Consider the following 12,136-nt stretch of genomic DNA (forward strand, 5'->3'; position numbering starts at 1 on the left):
AAACATCCACATTAGCATGGTTGAGTCCAGAATTAGCTTTAGTGGCTCAAGCTGCTAGGTATATTTCAGGACTGATGTTGGTTATCTGTGTACCATACAGATGACAACCCCTCTTACGAATGGGAAATGTTATCTCAGCTGTCATAAACAGACTTCTATGGTAAGCAAAATAATGGTTCTCCAAGATGTCAACATCTTGATCTCTAGAGGTTGTAAATGTGTTATGTTACATGGAAAAGAGGAATGAAGGTTACAGATGAAGTTAAAGTTGCTAATAACCTGACCTTGAAACAAAGAGCATATTCTGGATTATCCAGGTGAGCTTAATGTGATAGAGAAGCCCTTACAGTGGGAAGAGGAAATCAGAAGAGTCAGAAAAAGAGATATTCTATCTTAATAAAAACTTGGCCTGCCATTGCTGGCACTGAAGATCCAAATATTTGTATATCACCTCCTTCTTAGCAATATAGCAATGGGATCAGATGAGATTCAAGTTGGGCTGCAAAGCAATCCTGAAAGCCAGAAATGGAGCTCAGTCCTCTGAAAGATGACCTGAGTTTAAATTACTCAACTTACATGTGTGCAACCAGCATTCATAGTACACAGGAGAGTTTAGTTAACTGAGACAAATTGTTACCACCAGTTGGTGGCAGTTCTCACATTCAGCTGGAACTATAACAGCAGTTTGATCAGACACTTTATCTTGATGTGATTAACTGTGGCCATAGTCCCACAAGTAGATTTCGTTTTACACATATGGCTCAACAACAATCATTTTATACAGAAATGAGTACTTGGGAAGGGGTGTATGCTGGAACGCCTTTTCACGGACAATAGAAGTGTGAAGAAAGCAATCTTGTACTGTGGATCTACTGCCTCTCCTACCATTGTTTGTGTGAGAGCAGTCAGCTGGTGGCAATGTGAAGTCCCCGCACTCCTGGGCGCTAATACTGCTTCTCATCTGGTATGTCCCCGAAGCCACCCTGGGCTGCCACCTTACACTACATTGGCTCCCTGAGCTCAGAGGTTTCTGACCTTTTGGATCCCATAGCCTTTTCTGTCCCACTGTCAAATTAACCCTTTATTTACAAAGAAAAGGAAATTAATAGACCAAACCACACTACAAATAGTCTCTGTGTCCCCCGTCTCTCTCATTTTCCTTTTGGTTAGGGGCATCTTCTTATTAGAAACAAAACTGTTTTTGCCTTCTTCCAAGACAGGAGGTCAATCCTGAGGGGATGTGGCAGTGGGGCATAATGTGTCAAAAGACAAGAAAAAGCAAATAAAGTTCAACTGTTTATGTAAAAAAGGCTATAAATTCTTATATACCTACAATCTGCTGACATCAATCAAGTCTAGATCCAATTGACAGCATTTTACTTATTAGGAATAAAACAATGATGCCATTCGATTAGATAGTTTAACTATTTAATGCACATCATTGTTTTGTTCCTAATGGGAAGTGTGACCCAAGGACAAAATGTAAACAAAATGTAACATTCTGCTCCGTCAATGCTCACCTTTCTGGATGATGAATTGTAATAGGTTTCTTAAGAATAGTCAATATATGCATATTCTTTAAGTCTTTGCAAATAATTCAGACATAAGATAGCTTTTGCAAAAAATTGTATGGCATCTTTTATTTTTTTGTATGATGTTTGGTTTTATATTAGGTTTACAATATTACTGTATTTCAATAGAATAGTCTGAATTGTGTGATAGCTACCTGATAAATAACATTTTGTGCATTGAGCTAGATTACAGTAGAAGAGGAATATAAGTAAAACTGAAGCATGACAATATCGGGATGTTTATGAAAGAGCAGTGTTTCATGTGTAATGTAGAGAAATAACTATTTTGTTATTACTCTGAACAGTGGATTTAAGAGCTATCTTCAAAAATGGCATGATGAATCAATAAAAGTTTCTAAGCAGAAAAATTATGCTAAATATTTACATACTGCCAAATTCACTTTTATAATAAAATTGTCTTTTAAAAAACTTATCTGGAAACATTGATATTAGCATATAATATTACATTTTAAATATCTAGGATTAGTACAGAATACAATTCTCTGTTTCTGAATAAACAAACAATTATGTCAGAATTATTTTTAAGTCTGATAAAATTTATCAGTGTCAATCAAAATTAACCTAATTAAATTAGTTAAGTAACAAAATTAACTAAGGAAAAAAATGTAAAAAAATAAAATTATATTTGATAAGATTTACTATTATTTTTATATTTAACTATGTGGGTAAATAAATGCCTTTGTTATTTAAGTAAATCTATCTCCTAAGAAAATAAATTGTCAAAGTAATGCTAAAGTAAAAAATAAAATAAAATTATATCCCTGGCTTGATCCATGGCTATTAGTACTTAGAGTTTCTACGTGTAATTTAATTAAATTAAATGAGTACTTACTTATTAAACCCTGTAGGCACTAAGGACAATGTGAAGTTAAATATGACAAAACCTTTCACATAGTAATAATAGAACACCCTTTTTTGTTGACTGTTTTTATAAAAATACCCATAGGGCCCATAGGATGCAGCCCCATAAGAAAGTTGCATTTATGGATGTTTTACTGAACCAATCTTTGCACCAGCTTGTCATATGGCAAACCTTTTCATGCTTTATGTCCCTATTCAGTTCCTCCAATCTTATCTTCCTCTTTAATCTTAGATTTCAGCAAACTTTCTTCATGCAGGCTCTGAAGAAAGAGGTTTGGCACCTTTGTAGACCTGGAGACAGGTCCTCTCTTTGGCACCAGCTAGAACTTTCCCCAGCCGGGAGCTTCTCTTGGCAGCCCTGTGACGCAGCAGCACTGGCCTCCTTAAAAGTCAGGGTTTTGACCCTTTATTTATTTATTTATTTATTTATTTTTATATATTTTATTAAATTATATTACAGAGGAGAAGGAAGAGGAATAGAATGTTAGAAACATCAATGAGAGAGAAACATTGATCAGTTGTCTCCTGCACATCCTCCACTAGGGATGTGCCTGCAACCAAGGCACATGCCCTTGACCAGAATCGAACCCGGGATCCTTCAGTCCGCAGGCCAATGCTCTATCCACTGAGCCAAACCAGTTTCGGCTTGACCCATCTTTTAGGTGTGGCTTGCCGGACACATGCTTTTCCATTTTAGAACAAAACAATAAAAAATTTTCTTATCTTTTTTTTTTTTTTTAAATAATCTTTTCACATCATTTCAGAATTTTTAAATACTAAGACAGTTAATTGATTTTCTAATCTAATAGTCAATCAGGAGAGAAAACATCTATATACATAAAAGCCTAATATGCAAATTGTCCACTTAGGAGTTTGACTGGAAGACCAGGAGTTCAATTGCTCACTATGAAGTGCACTGACCACCAGGGGGTGATGCAGAATGGAGGAAGGCCCCTGCCAACGGCCAGAAGACCCCAATCGGCCCTGACCACTGCCCAGGCCTATGAACCCTAACCATGAACAAATTTCATGCATCAGGCCTCTAGTAAAAAAATTAAAGGGACCATTCAAAAACTTAATTTTAGCCAAGAGTTTAATCTCTCTTTTTTTCCTCTCTCTCATTAGAACTGAAAACTTAAGCAAGAAGTGGTGGAAAGATGAAAACTTAATGAAAAAAAAATAGATGAAATAAAAACTAAATTAATCCAGCCATGAATTTGCCCTTTCCCTGATAGCAGAGCTGAACATTGGGTTTTGATTTGCAGATATAATTTACTATTCTGAGATCCTGAGATTTAAAAAATGGATGCCTTCCATTTTATTGGGGTCACTTAATTAGCTAAAAAGGGCAAAATGAATATAAATCATCTGAAGCTCTTGATTGCATGCCTTATTTCTCTTGTGTTGAAATGCATTCTTTAAAGAAGAAAACTAGTTCTTATTGTTTATGCATCTTATCTCAGAGCTGTTGAAATACATTAAACTACTGTATCTTTTTTTTTAAAACCTAGGTTTTGGTCTGGCTTAATTTTCCTGAAAGAACACTGGAGGAGTTCTATTTGGCAAGCCATTGATAGTTTGGTCCTTGCAAGCATCATTGCATTATAGGTTAGTGAGGAAAGATGCTGCTCTTTTCAGTGCCACAGTTTTTATATTTGCAAGTTATTTTTTCACATATTCATCTGAATAAAATAATTTTCACAGTTAGTTTTAACTTACTTTTCTCCTCCATAATTCTCCCCATTGTCATCATTCATTCTTTGAGAATTATTTTCTTATCTTCTATAAAAGGTTGAAATGATGAATAGAAAATTATGTGTTTTATTCTATCAGGAATAATATTTTAGGAGAAATATATAGAGTTTAATGGGAAGTAAAATTGCAGAATTCCATTATTGAACAGTCCACACTCTGACCAGAAGAGCATTCAAAGAATGCATTTACATTAGAATCATTTCAGTCTGAGATTTAAATAATCAATGAAGGTAAATGGAGAGGCAAGAATATTTGAAATATGGATATGCTGTGCGAGTGCCAAATAGAAGGTAGCAAACAGACTCCACTGACAAACATTTATTAAGCATTGTCTATGTGACAGGCACTGAGGTAGCCACTGACATATCAGCAGGAACAAGATAGAGACAATCATGTTACATAATGATCACAGTCTGGAAGAGAGACATATGCTACACATATTATAGTAGCAGCTTAAAATCATGGAATCTTAGTCTTCTGATCTTTTAATACATTGTGATTCACAAACTTGACATAGAAGCACAGAAATATGCAACATTTCTGGAGTATTTCCATTTATACTCTGAAAGACCAACCACAGTAAAAAAAAATTAAATAAAGACAATATAAGTAAAAAAGGTCTAGTCACAGAAGCAAGAGAAGTTGGCAGAACATTCAAAGGATAGAGAAAAATTAGAGCTAGAGATTTAAGTGCGAAAGAAACAAAACAAAAGAAAATGTCAAAAGTTTAGCAAGTTGGCAACCAGATAAGAATGTCTTACTGAGTTAAGTCTTGATCATGATTTAACAAAACAGCCTGGTGTGCACTCTTCCATGGTAATGATTTCAATCCTAATAAAAATAATAAATCAGTGGAAGGTGACTTGCTGTGTTTATCTCTGACTCCATAGAAATGCTTGCAAGCAGGTTGTGGACCAATTCTGATCAAGGGGAAAAAGGACAGTCTGGGTGCTTATGGTGAAGCATTCATAATGAAGAAGCAAGTCAGCCAGCTATGAATACGAATTACCTGTGGATAGTAACTCATGAAGCAAATGGCTAGCTGGGAACATTATAATAGTATTCTTTAGAAAAGGGAAATTCTAATTTCAACTTAGATATCATTATTTGTGTCTGTGTTAATTAGACAATGTATAATGTATTTAAGAGACAAATCAGATATAGTTGCACAAGGAACAATACTTTTTTTGGAGAATATATGTAGAATTGAAGAAAACAACTTTCTGTCAAACAATGCAATCCATACTTGTCTTGACTACAAAGAGGAAATAGTGCCTAAATCATACTGAATAATTATACAGTTCATAGATGTGGTGAAAGAAAACACTTGTACTTGGCAGAAGGCCAAAGTTAAGCATCTCTTTATTCCACTGATTTATATGTCCTGTTGATTATATTGGTTTTTTTATTTTTATTTTTTATTGTTGATAGTGTTACAGATGTCCCCATTTCCTCCTCGTTTCCCTTCTTCCACCCAGCCCCCTCCTTACCCAAGGACTTCACCACACTATCTCTGTGTCCATGGGCTATACATATATGACTATGAGTTCTATGGCTAATCTCTTTCTGTCACCCACAGCACTCCCCTCTGAGATCAGTCAGTCAGTTCCATCCATCCATGATACTGGACCTATTTTATTAGTCAGTTTATTTTGTTCATTAGATTCATTGTTCAATTATTTTGAGTTTAAATACAATTATTGATAAATATGTATTTATTGCCATTTTATTGTTCAGGTTTTTTTTTTTTTTTTAACTCTTCTTCTTCCACTTTTTTAGGAATATCTTTCAACATTTCATATAATATTGGTTTGGTAGAGATGAATGTTTTAGTTTTTTCTAATTTTATAAGATAGCTGTGCCGGGTAGAATAATCTTGGTTATAGGTCCCTCCTTTTCATTATTTTAATATTTCTTGCTACTCCATTCTGACCTGCAAAGTTTGTTGGGAAACAGTTGACAGTCATATGGGCATACCCTTATAGGTAATTAATTTCTTTTCTCTTAAAATAGACATAAACATCCAGGAAGCGCAGAGTCCCAAACAAGAGGAATCCAAAGAGGCCCATACCAAGAAACATTATAATTAAAATTCCAAGGGTTAAAAAAAAAAAAACATAATAAAAATAAAATGCCAAAGGTTAAAGACAAAGAAAGAGAGTTAACCCTTGGCATTTTAATTATAATGTTTCTTTGGAGTGATGAGAATTATTTTGTCTCTTGTTTGGCACTCTCTGCGCTTCCTGGACATGTAGTATGTGTATTTCTTTCACAGGTAGGGGAACTTTTCTGTCATTTCTTCAAGTATATTTTCAATTCCTTGTTTCCTTTCCTCTTCTTCCAGCACCCCCATGATGCAAATGTTGGTATGCTTAAAGTTGTCCCAGAGACTTCTTACACTATCTTATACTTTTGGATTCTCCAGCTCTCTCTATACTGTTTCAAAGGTAAAAGATCCCTCTTTTTACAGCTGCATAGTATTCCATTGTATAAATGTACCATTGCTTTTTATCTACTTATCTACTGATGGGCACTTGGGTTGTTTCCAGATATTAGCTATTGTAAATAATGTTGCTATGAACATAGGGGTGCATACTAGTATATTCTTTCTAATTTGTGTTTCAGGAATCTTAGGATATATTCACAAAAGTTAGAATTTTGGGTCAAACAGTAGTTCCTTTTTTTTTTTTTTTTTTTTTTTTTGAGGAAACTTCATCCTGTTTTCCACAGTGGCTGTATCAGTCTGCATTCCCAGCAGCAATGTACTAGGATTCCCTTTTTGTCCACACCATTGCTGTTACTTGATGTTAGCCATTCTGGCATGTGTGAGGTGATGCCTCGTTTTAGTTTTAATTTGTATCTCTCTGATGATTATTGATGAGAATTATTTTGTTGTCTATTGGCCATCTGTTTGTCCTCTTTGGAGTAGTGTCTATTTAGGTTCTTTGTCCATAATTAATTGGATTGTTTGTATTCCTTTGTTGAGTTGTATGAGTTATTTATATATTTTGAAAAGTAACCCCTTATCATATGCATCATTGGCCAATATGTCCTCCCATTTAGTTGGTTCCCTTTCCATTTTGATGATGGTTTCTTTTGTTGTTCAGAAGCATTTTAGTTTGATATAGACCCATTTGTTTATTTATTTATTTTTCCTGTTTTCCTCTTGCCCTAGGAGATGAATTGGTGAAGATTCTGCTACGTGAGAAGTCTGAAGTTTTACTGCCTATGTTTTCTTCTAGGATTTTTATGTTTTCACAATTTACATTTAGGTCTTTTATCCATTTTGAGTTTATCCCTGTGTATGGTGTAAGTTGATGATCTAGTTTCACTTTTTTGCATGTACCTGTTCAATCTTTCCAATACTATTTTTTGAAGAGACTCTCTTTACTCCATCGTATGTTCTTGCCTCATTTGTCAAATATCAATTGCCCATAATGGCTTGGGTTGATTTCTGGGGTCTCTGTTTGATTCCATTGATCTATATGCTTGTTCTTATACTAATACTAGACTGTTTTGATTACAATAGCTTTGTATTATAGTTGAACTAGAGGCTCAGTGCACGAATTTGTGCACTGGTGGGGTCATTCAACCTGGCCTGCACCCTCGCCCAATCTGGGACCCCTTGGAGGATGTCAGACTGCTGTTTTTGGCCTAATCCGCGCAGGCCAGGCCAAGGGACCCCACCAGGTCTCTAGTATGTATATAAGATCTTTGGTTAATCTCTTCCCACTCTTCCCCACCCCCCTTCCCTCTAAGATTCATTAGTTTGTCCCATGTTTCCATGCCTGTGTGCTAAGCATCTGCCCCTTGATGGTCATAGTAACCAGTCGGACAGTCAAACAGTCAGACAGTTGCTTAGGCTTTTATACATAGAGATATCTGGCACCATGAAACTTCCAACTTTGTTCTTCTTTCTCAAAATTGCTGCAGCTATTTGGGATCATTTTTGGTTCCATATAAATTTTTTGGAGTATTTGTTTTAGGCCTGTGAGCTATACCAATGGATTTTTAATGAGTATTGTGTTGAATCTACAGATTGCTTTGCGTAGTATGGATATTTTAATGATGTTAACTCTTCTGATCTAGGACAATGGTTTATGTTTTCCCTTGTTTGTATCTTCCTCTATTTCTTTTTCCAATGTCCTATAGTTTCCCAGGTACAAGTCTTTTATCTCCTTGGTTAAGTTTTCTCCTAGGTATCTCATTTCTATTGCAATGGTAAAGGGAATTTTTTTTTTTTCCTCTGAGAGTTCATTATTGGTGTGTAAAAATGCCATAGATTCCTGGTTGTTAATTTTGTATCCTGCTGCTTTACAGAATTTATTTATGAAATCTAGCATATTTCTTGGTTGTCTTTAGGGTTTTCTATGTACAAAATCTTGTCATCTGTGAGTAATGATTGTTTTACTTCTTCCTTTCCAATCCTGATGCCTTTCATTGTTTCTTCTTGTCTGATCATTGTGGCTAGGACTTCTAGTATTACGTTGAATAAGAATGGTGAAAACAGACATCCCTGTCTTGTTTCTGTTCTTAAGGAAAATGTTTTTGGTTTTTCCCATTTAATATGATGTTGGCTGTAGGTTTGTCATATATGGCCTTTATTATGTTGCAGTATAATTCCTCTACTCACACTCTACTGAGAGTAGAATTTTTATCATAAATGTGTGCTGGAGTCTGTCGAATGCTTTTTCTGTCTCTTGATTTGATTATGTAATTTTTATCTTTCATTTTATATATGTGACATATCACATTTACTGATTTATGGACATTGTACCAGCCTTACATCCTCAGAATAAATCCCATTTGGTCATAGTGTATGAACTTTTTAGTGTATTGCTGGATCTGTTTTGCTGTAGATTTTAGCATCTATGATTATCAGGAATATTGATCTATAATTTTCTTTAATTTGAGTAACTGACCTAAAATTACATTGCTTAAACAATTTTATTATTTTAGAATAAAATTCAATCATGTAATCTGTACTGTATTAATATGTTAGATAGGGAGATCAGAAAAACCTCACAAGAAATCAGTAGTATCAGGTCAGAGACCTGTTGTAAGTGAGGAAGCAAGCCATGGGGTCGTTACAAAGGTTCTAGAGTGAAAGTGAGCTTGGGGTGTCAGAGGAATGGCCGGGAGGCCAGTGTGAACAAAGGTGATGCAATCTATGGCAATGGCAGAGAAGTAGCAGAATTATGAAGGGTGTAATCCAAAGAAGGTCTTTAGCTTGTTCTCTGAATGAGAGGCTGAGCCTTTAGGGTATTTTGAATGAAGAGTTGATGTACTTTCCCTATATATTTTTTAAGTTAAGAGAAAAAAAACAAAGACAACAAAACATTTAGGTAATGCAGAGCAACCACTGTCCCAATGCTACTTGCAGTTATTTCCTCTTTCCTCTTTGTATCTGGTATTTTGCTGAGCACTATGTTTGCAAGAGTTAACCATGCTTTTTGTATGTAATATAATTACCTTTTATATCTAATTGTTCCAAAAAGTTACAGAGTAAAAAGTACCACAGCTCGTATATCCTTTCTACTGTCGATGGAGATTTGGATTGTTAGTCGTTTGGGCTATTAAGACTAGTAATATTATTAATATTATTGCATATGTCCTTTGGTGAACATATCTACAACCCTGGGAGTAAAACAGCTAGATAGTAGACTGTTTCAGGTTTAGCAGATACCACTAAAAAATGTTTTCCAGAGTGATTATACCAGCTTATATCCTGATCCACTGGCATTGCTATTTTATTAGTATGCTAGGGCAACCATAACTAAATACTAGAGACTGGATTGCTCACAAGACAAAAAAAATTATTTTGTCGTAGATGTGTACTCTGGAAGTCTGAAATTGAAGTGTCCACAGGGTTGTTTTTTACTCCTTGGTTTGCACATGGCCGTTTTCTCTCTGAGCCCTCACATGGTCTCCTGTCTGTGTCCAAATATCTATATTTTATAAAGATATAGGATGAATTGGATTAGAGCTCACCCTAATCACCTCAATTTTTAACTTAATTACCTCTTAAGACACCCATCTCCAAATGTTCATATTTTGAAATACTTAAGATTATGGCTCCAACATAAGATTTTTGGAGGATACAAACAATTACTCTTTTAAATTTTAGCTATTTGTGTGGAAATGTTTTTACTATGGTTCTAATTTATATTTTCCTGGTGACCAATGAGGTAAAGTATGTTTAAAATATTTATCAGTGTGGCTCATTTGGTTAGATGTCATCCCAGGCACTAAAAGATTCCCAGTCAGGGAACATGCCAGGGTTAATGGTTTGATCCATACTAGAGGCTTACAGGAGGCAACAGAACAATGTATCACTCTCACATCAATATTCCTCTCCCTTCTTCTCCCTTCTTCTCCCTTCTTCTCTCTCTAAAAATAAATTTAAAATATTTAAAACAAATAAATAAATAAATATTTGTCAGTTCTTTAGGTAATGTATTTTGTGAAGTGGAGGATTAATTGCTTTGCCAAATTGTCTAATATCTTTTTCATTGATTTTAGGAGTTTTAAAATAAATGTTTTCTAGATGTGAATCCTTTGTGAGATATGATTTGAAAATATTTTAATCAGTTTGTGGCTTACCTTTCATTCTATAAATGGAATCTTTCAACAAATGGAAGTTTTCAATTTTAATGTGGTCCACTACCATTTATTAAAATGACCATTCTTACGCCTATTCATGCTATTGAGAGAGGAGCCCATATGACATTGTTCTGGGTTCCCACATAACTTAAAGGGATCCCTTGATGCTCTGCAAATGAATGAGGAGGGTGTCCTCAAACTCCTTACTGCAGGAACCCACTTAGGCGGCACCGCCCTATAGATCCAAATGGAACAGTACCTGTGCAAAAGAAAAAGCAATGGCGTCTGAAGAAAACCTGAGAGAAGCTTCTAGCTGTCAGCCAATGCCATTGTTGCCATTGAAAACCCAGGTGATGTGAATGTCCTATCCTCTGGGGACACCCTCCAACAAGCTGCGCTGAAATTTGCTGCTGCCACTGGAGCCACTCCTGTTGCTGACCACCTCACTCCTGAAAGCTTTACTAATCAGACCTCAAGAGACTTCTGGGTCCTGAGACTTCTGGTGGTTACTGATCCCAATGCTGACCAGCTGCCTCTCACAGAGGAGTCTTACGTTAACCTGGCTACCATTGTCCAGTTTAACACAGACTTGCCTCAGCACTATGTAGACATTGCCACCCCTGGCAAAGACAAGGGAGCTTATGCAGTGGGTCTGATATAGTGGGGATTGGCCCAGGAAATTCTGCGCATGCATGGTACCATTCCCTGGAACTCCCATGGAGTTTGCGCCTGACCTCTGCTTCGACAGAGATCCTAAAGACATTGAAAAGAGAACAGAGCGCTGCTGTAAAGGCTGTGGCAAGAGAGGAATTTCAGGGTGACCTGACCGTTCCAGCTCTGGAGTTCACTGCTGCTCAGCCTGAGGTCACAGACTGGTCTGCAGGCGCAGGTGCCCTCTGTGGCTGCCCAGAAGTTTTCTACTGAAGACCAGAGCGCTCAGCCTGCCCCTGAAAACCAGGCTGAAGCCCCCACTGCTCAGGCCACTGAGTGGGTAGAAACTACCACTGAGTGGTCTTAAACTGTTCCTCAGCAAACTCATAAACAAAATGTAAATAAGGTTGATGGGGGGAAAAAAAGTGTCTAAAATAAGAAGACAATTATTTCCTCACTGTTTAAAGTAATTATTTTAACATATTTAGTCACTGTATACAGTGTAGGACAAATTAGGCTTATAGTAGTGAGTACACAAAATACAGAATCTATTGTGTATTGTTATTATTTTTTAAAACATATATTTTATTGACTTTTTACAGAGAGGAAGAGAGAGGGATAGAGAATTAGAAACATCAATGAGAGATAAACATTGATCAGCTGCCTCCTGAACA

The 12,136-nt window shown here is 36.0% G+C and overlaps 1 pseudogene; it reads left to right on the plus strand.

The window, feature by feature from the left end:
- The first annotated feature begins 808 nt into the window (after positions 1 to 808).
- On the plus strand, positions 809 to 11,829 carry LOC118722117 (annotated as a pseudogene).
- Positions 11,830 to 12,136: the final 307 nt, after the last annotated feature.

This window comes from Pipistrellus kuhlii, unplaced genomic scaffold, assembly GCF_014108245.1.
Source record: "Pipistrellus kuhlii isolate mPipKuh1 unplaced genomic scaffold, mPipKuh1.p scaffold_m20_p_1, whole genome shotgun sequence".
In the NCBI taxonomy this organism is placed as follows: domain Eukaryota; kingdom Metazoa; phylum Chordata; class Mammalia; order Chiroptera; family Vespertilionidae; genus Pipistrellus; species Pipistrellus kuhlii.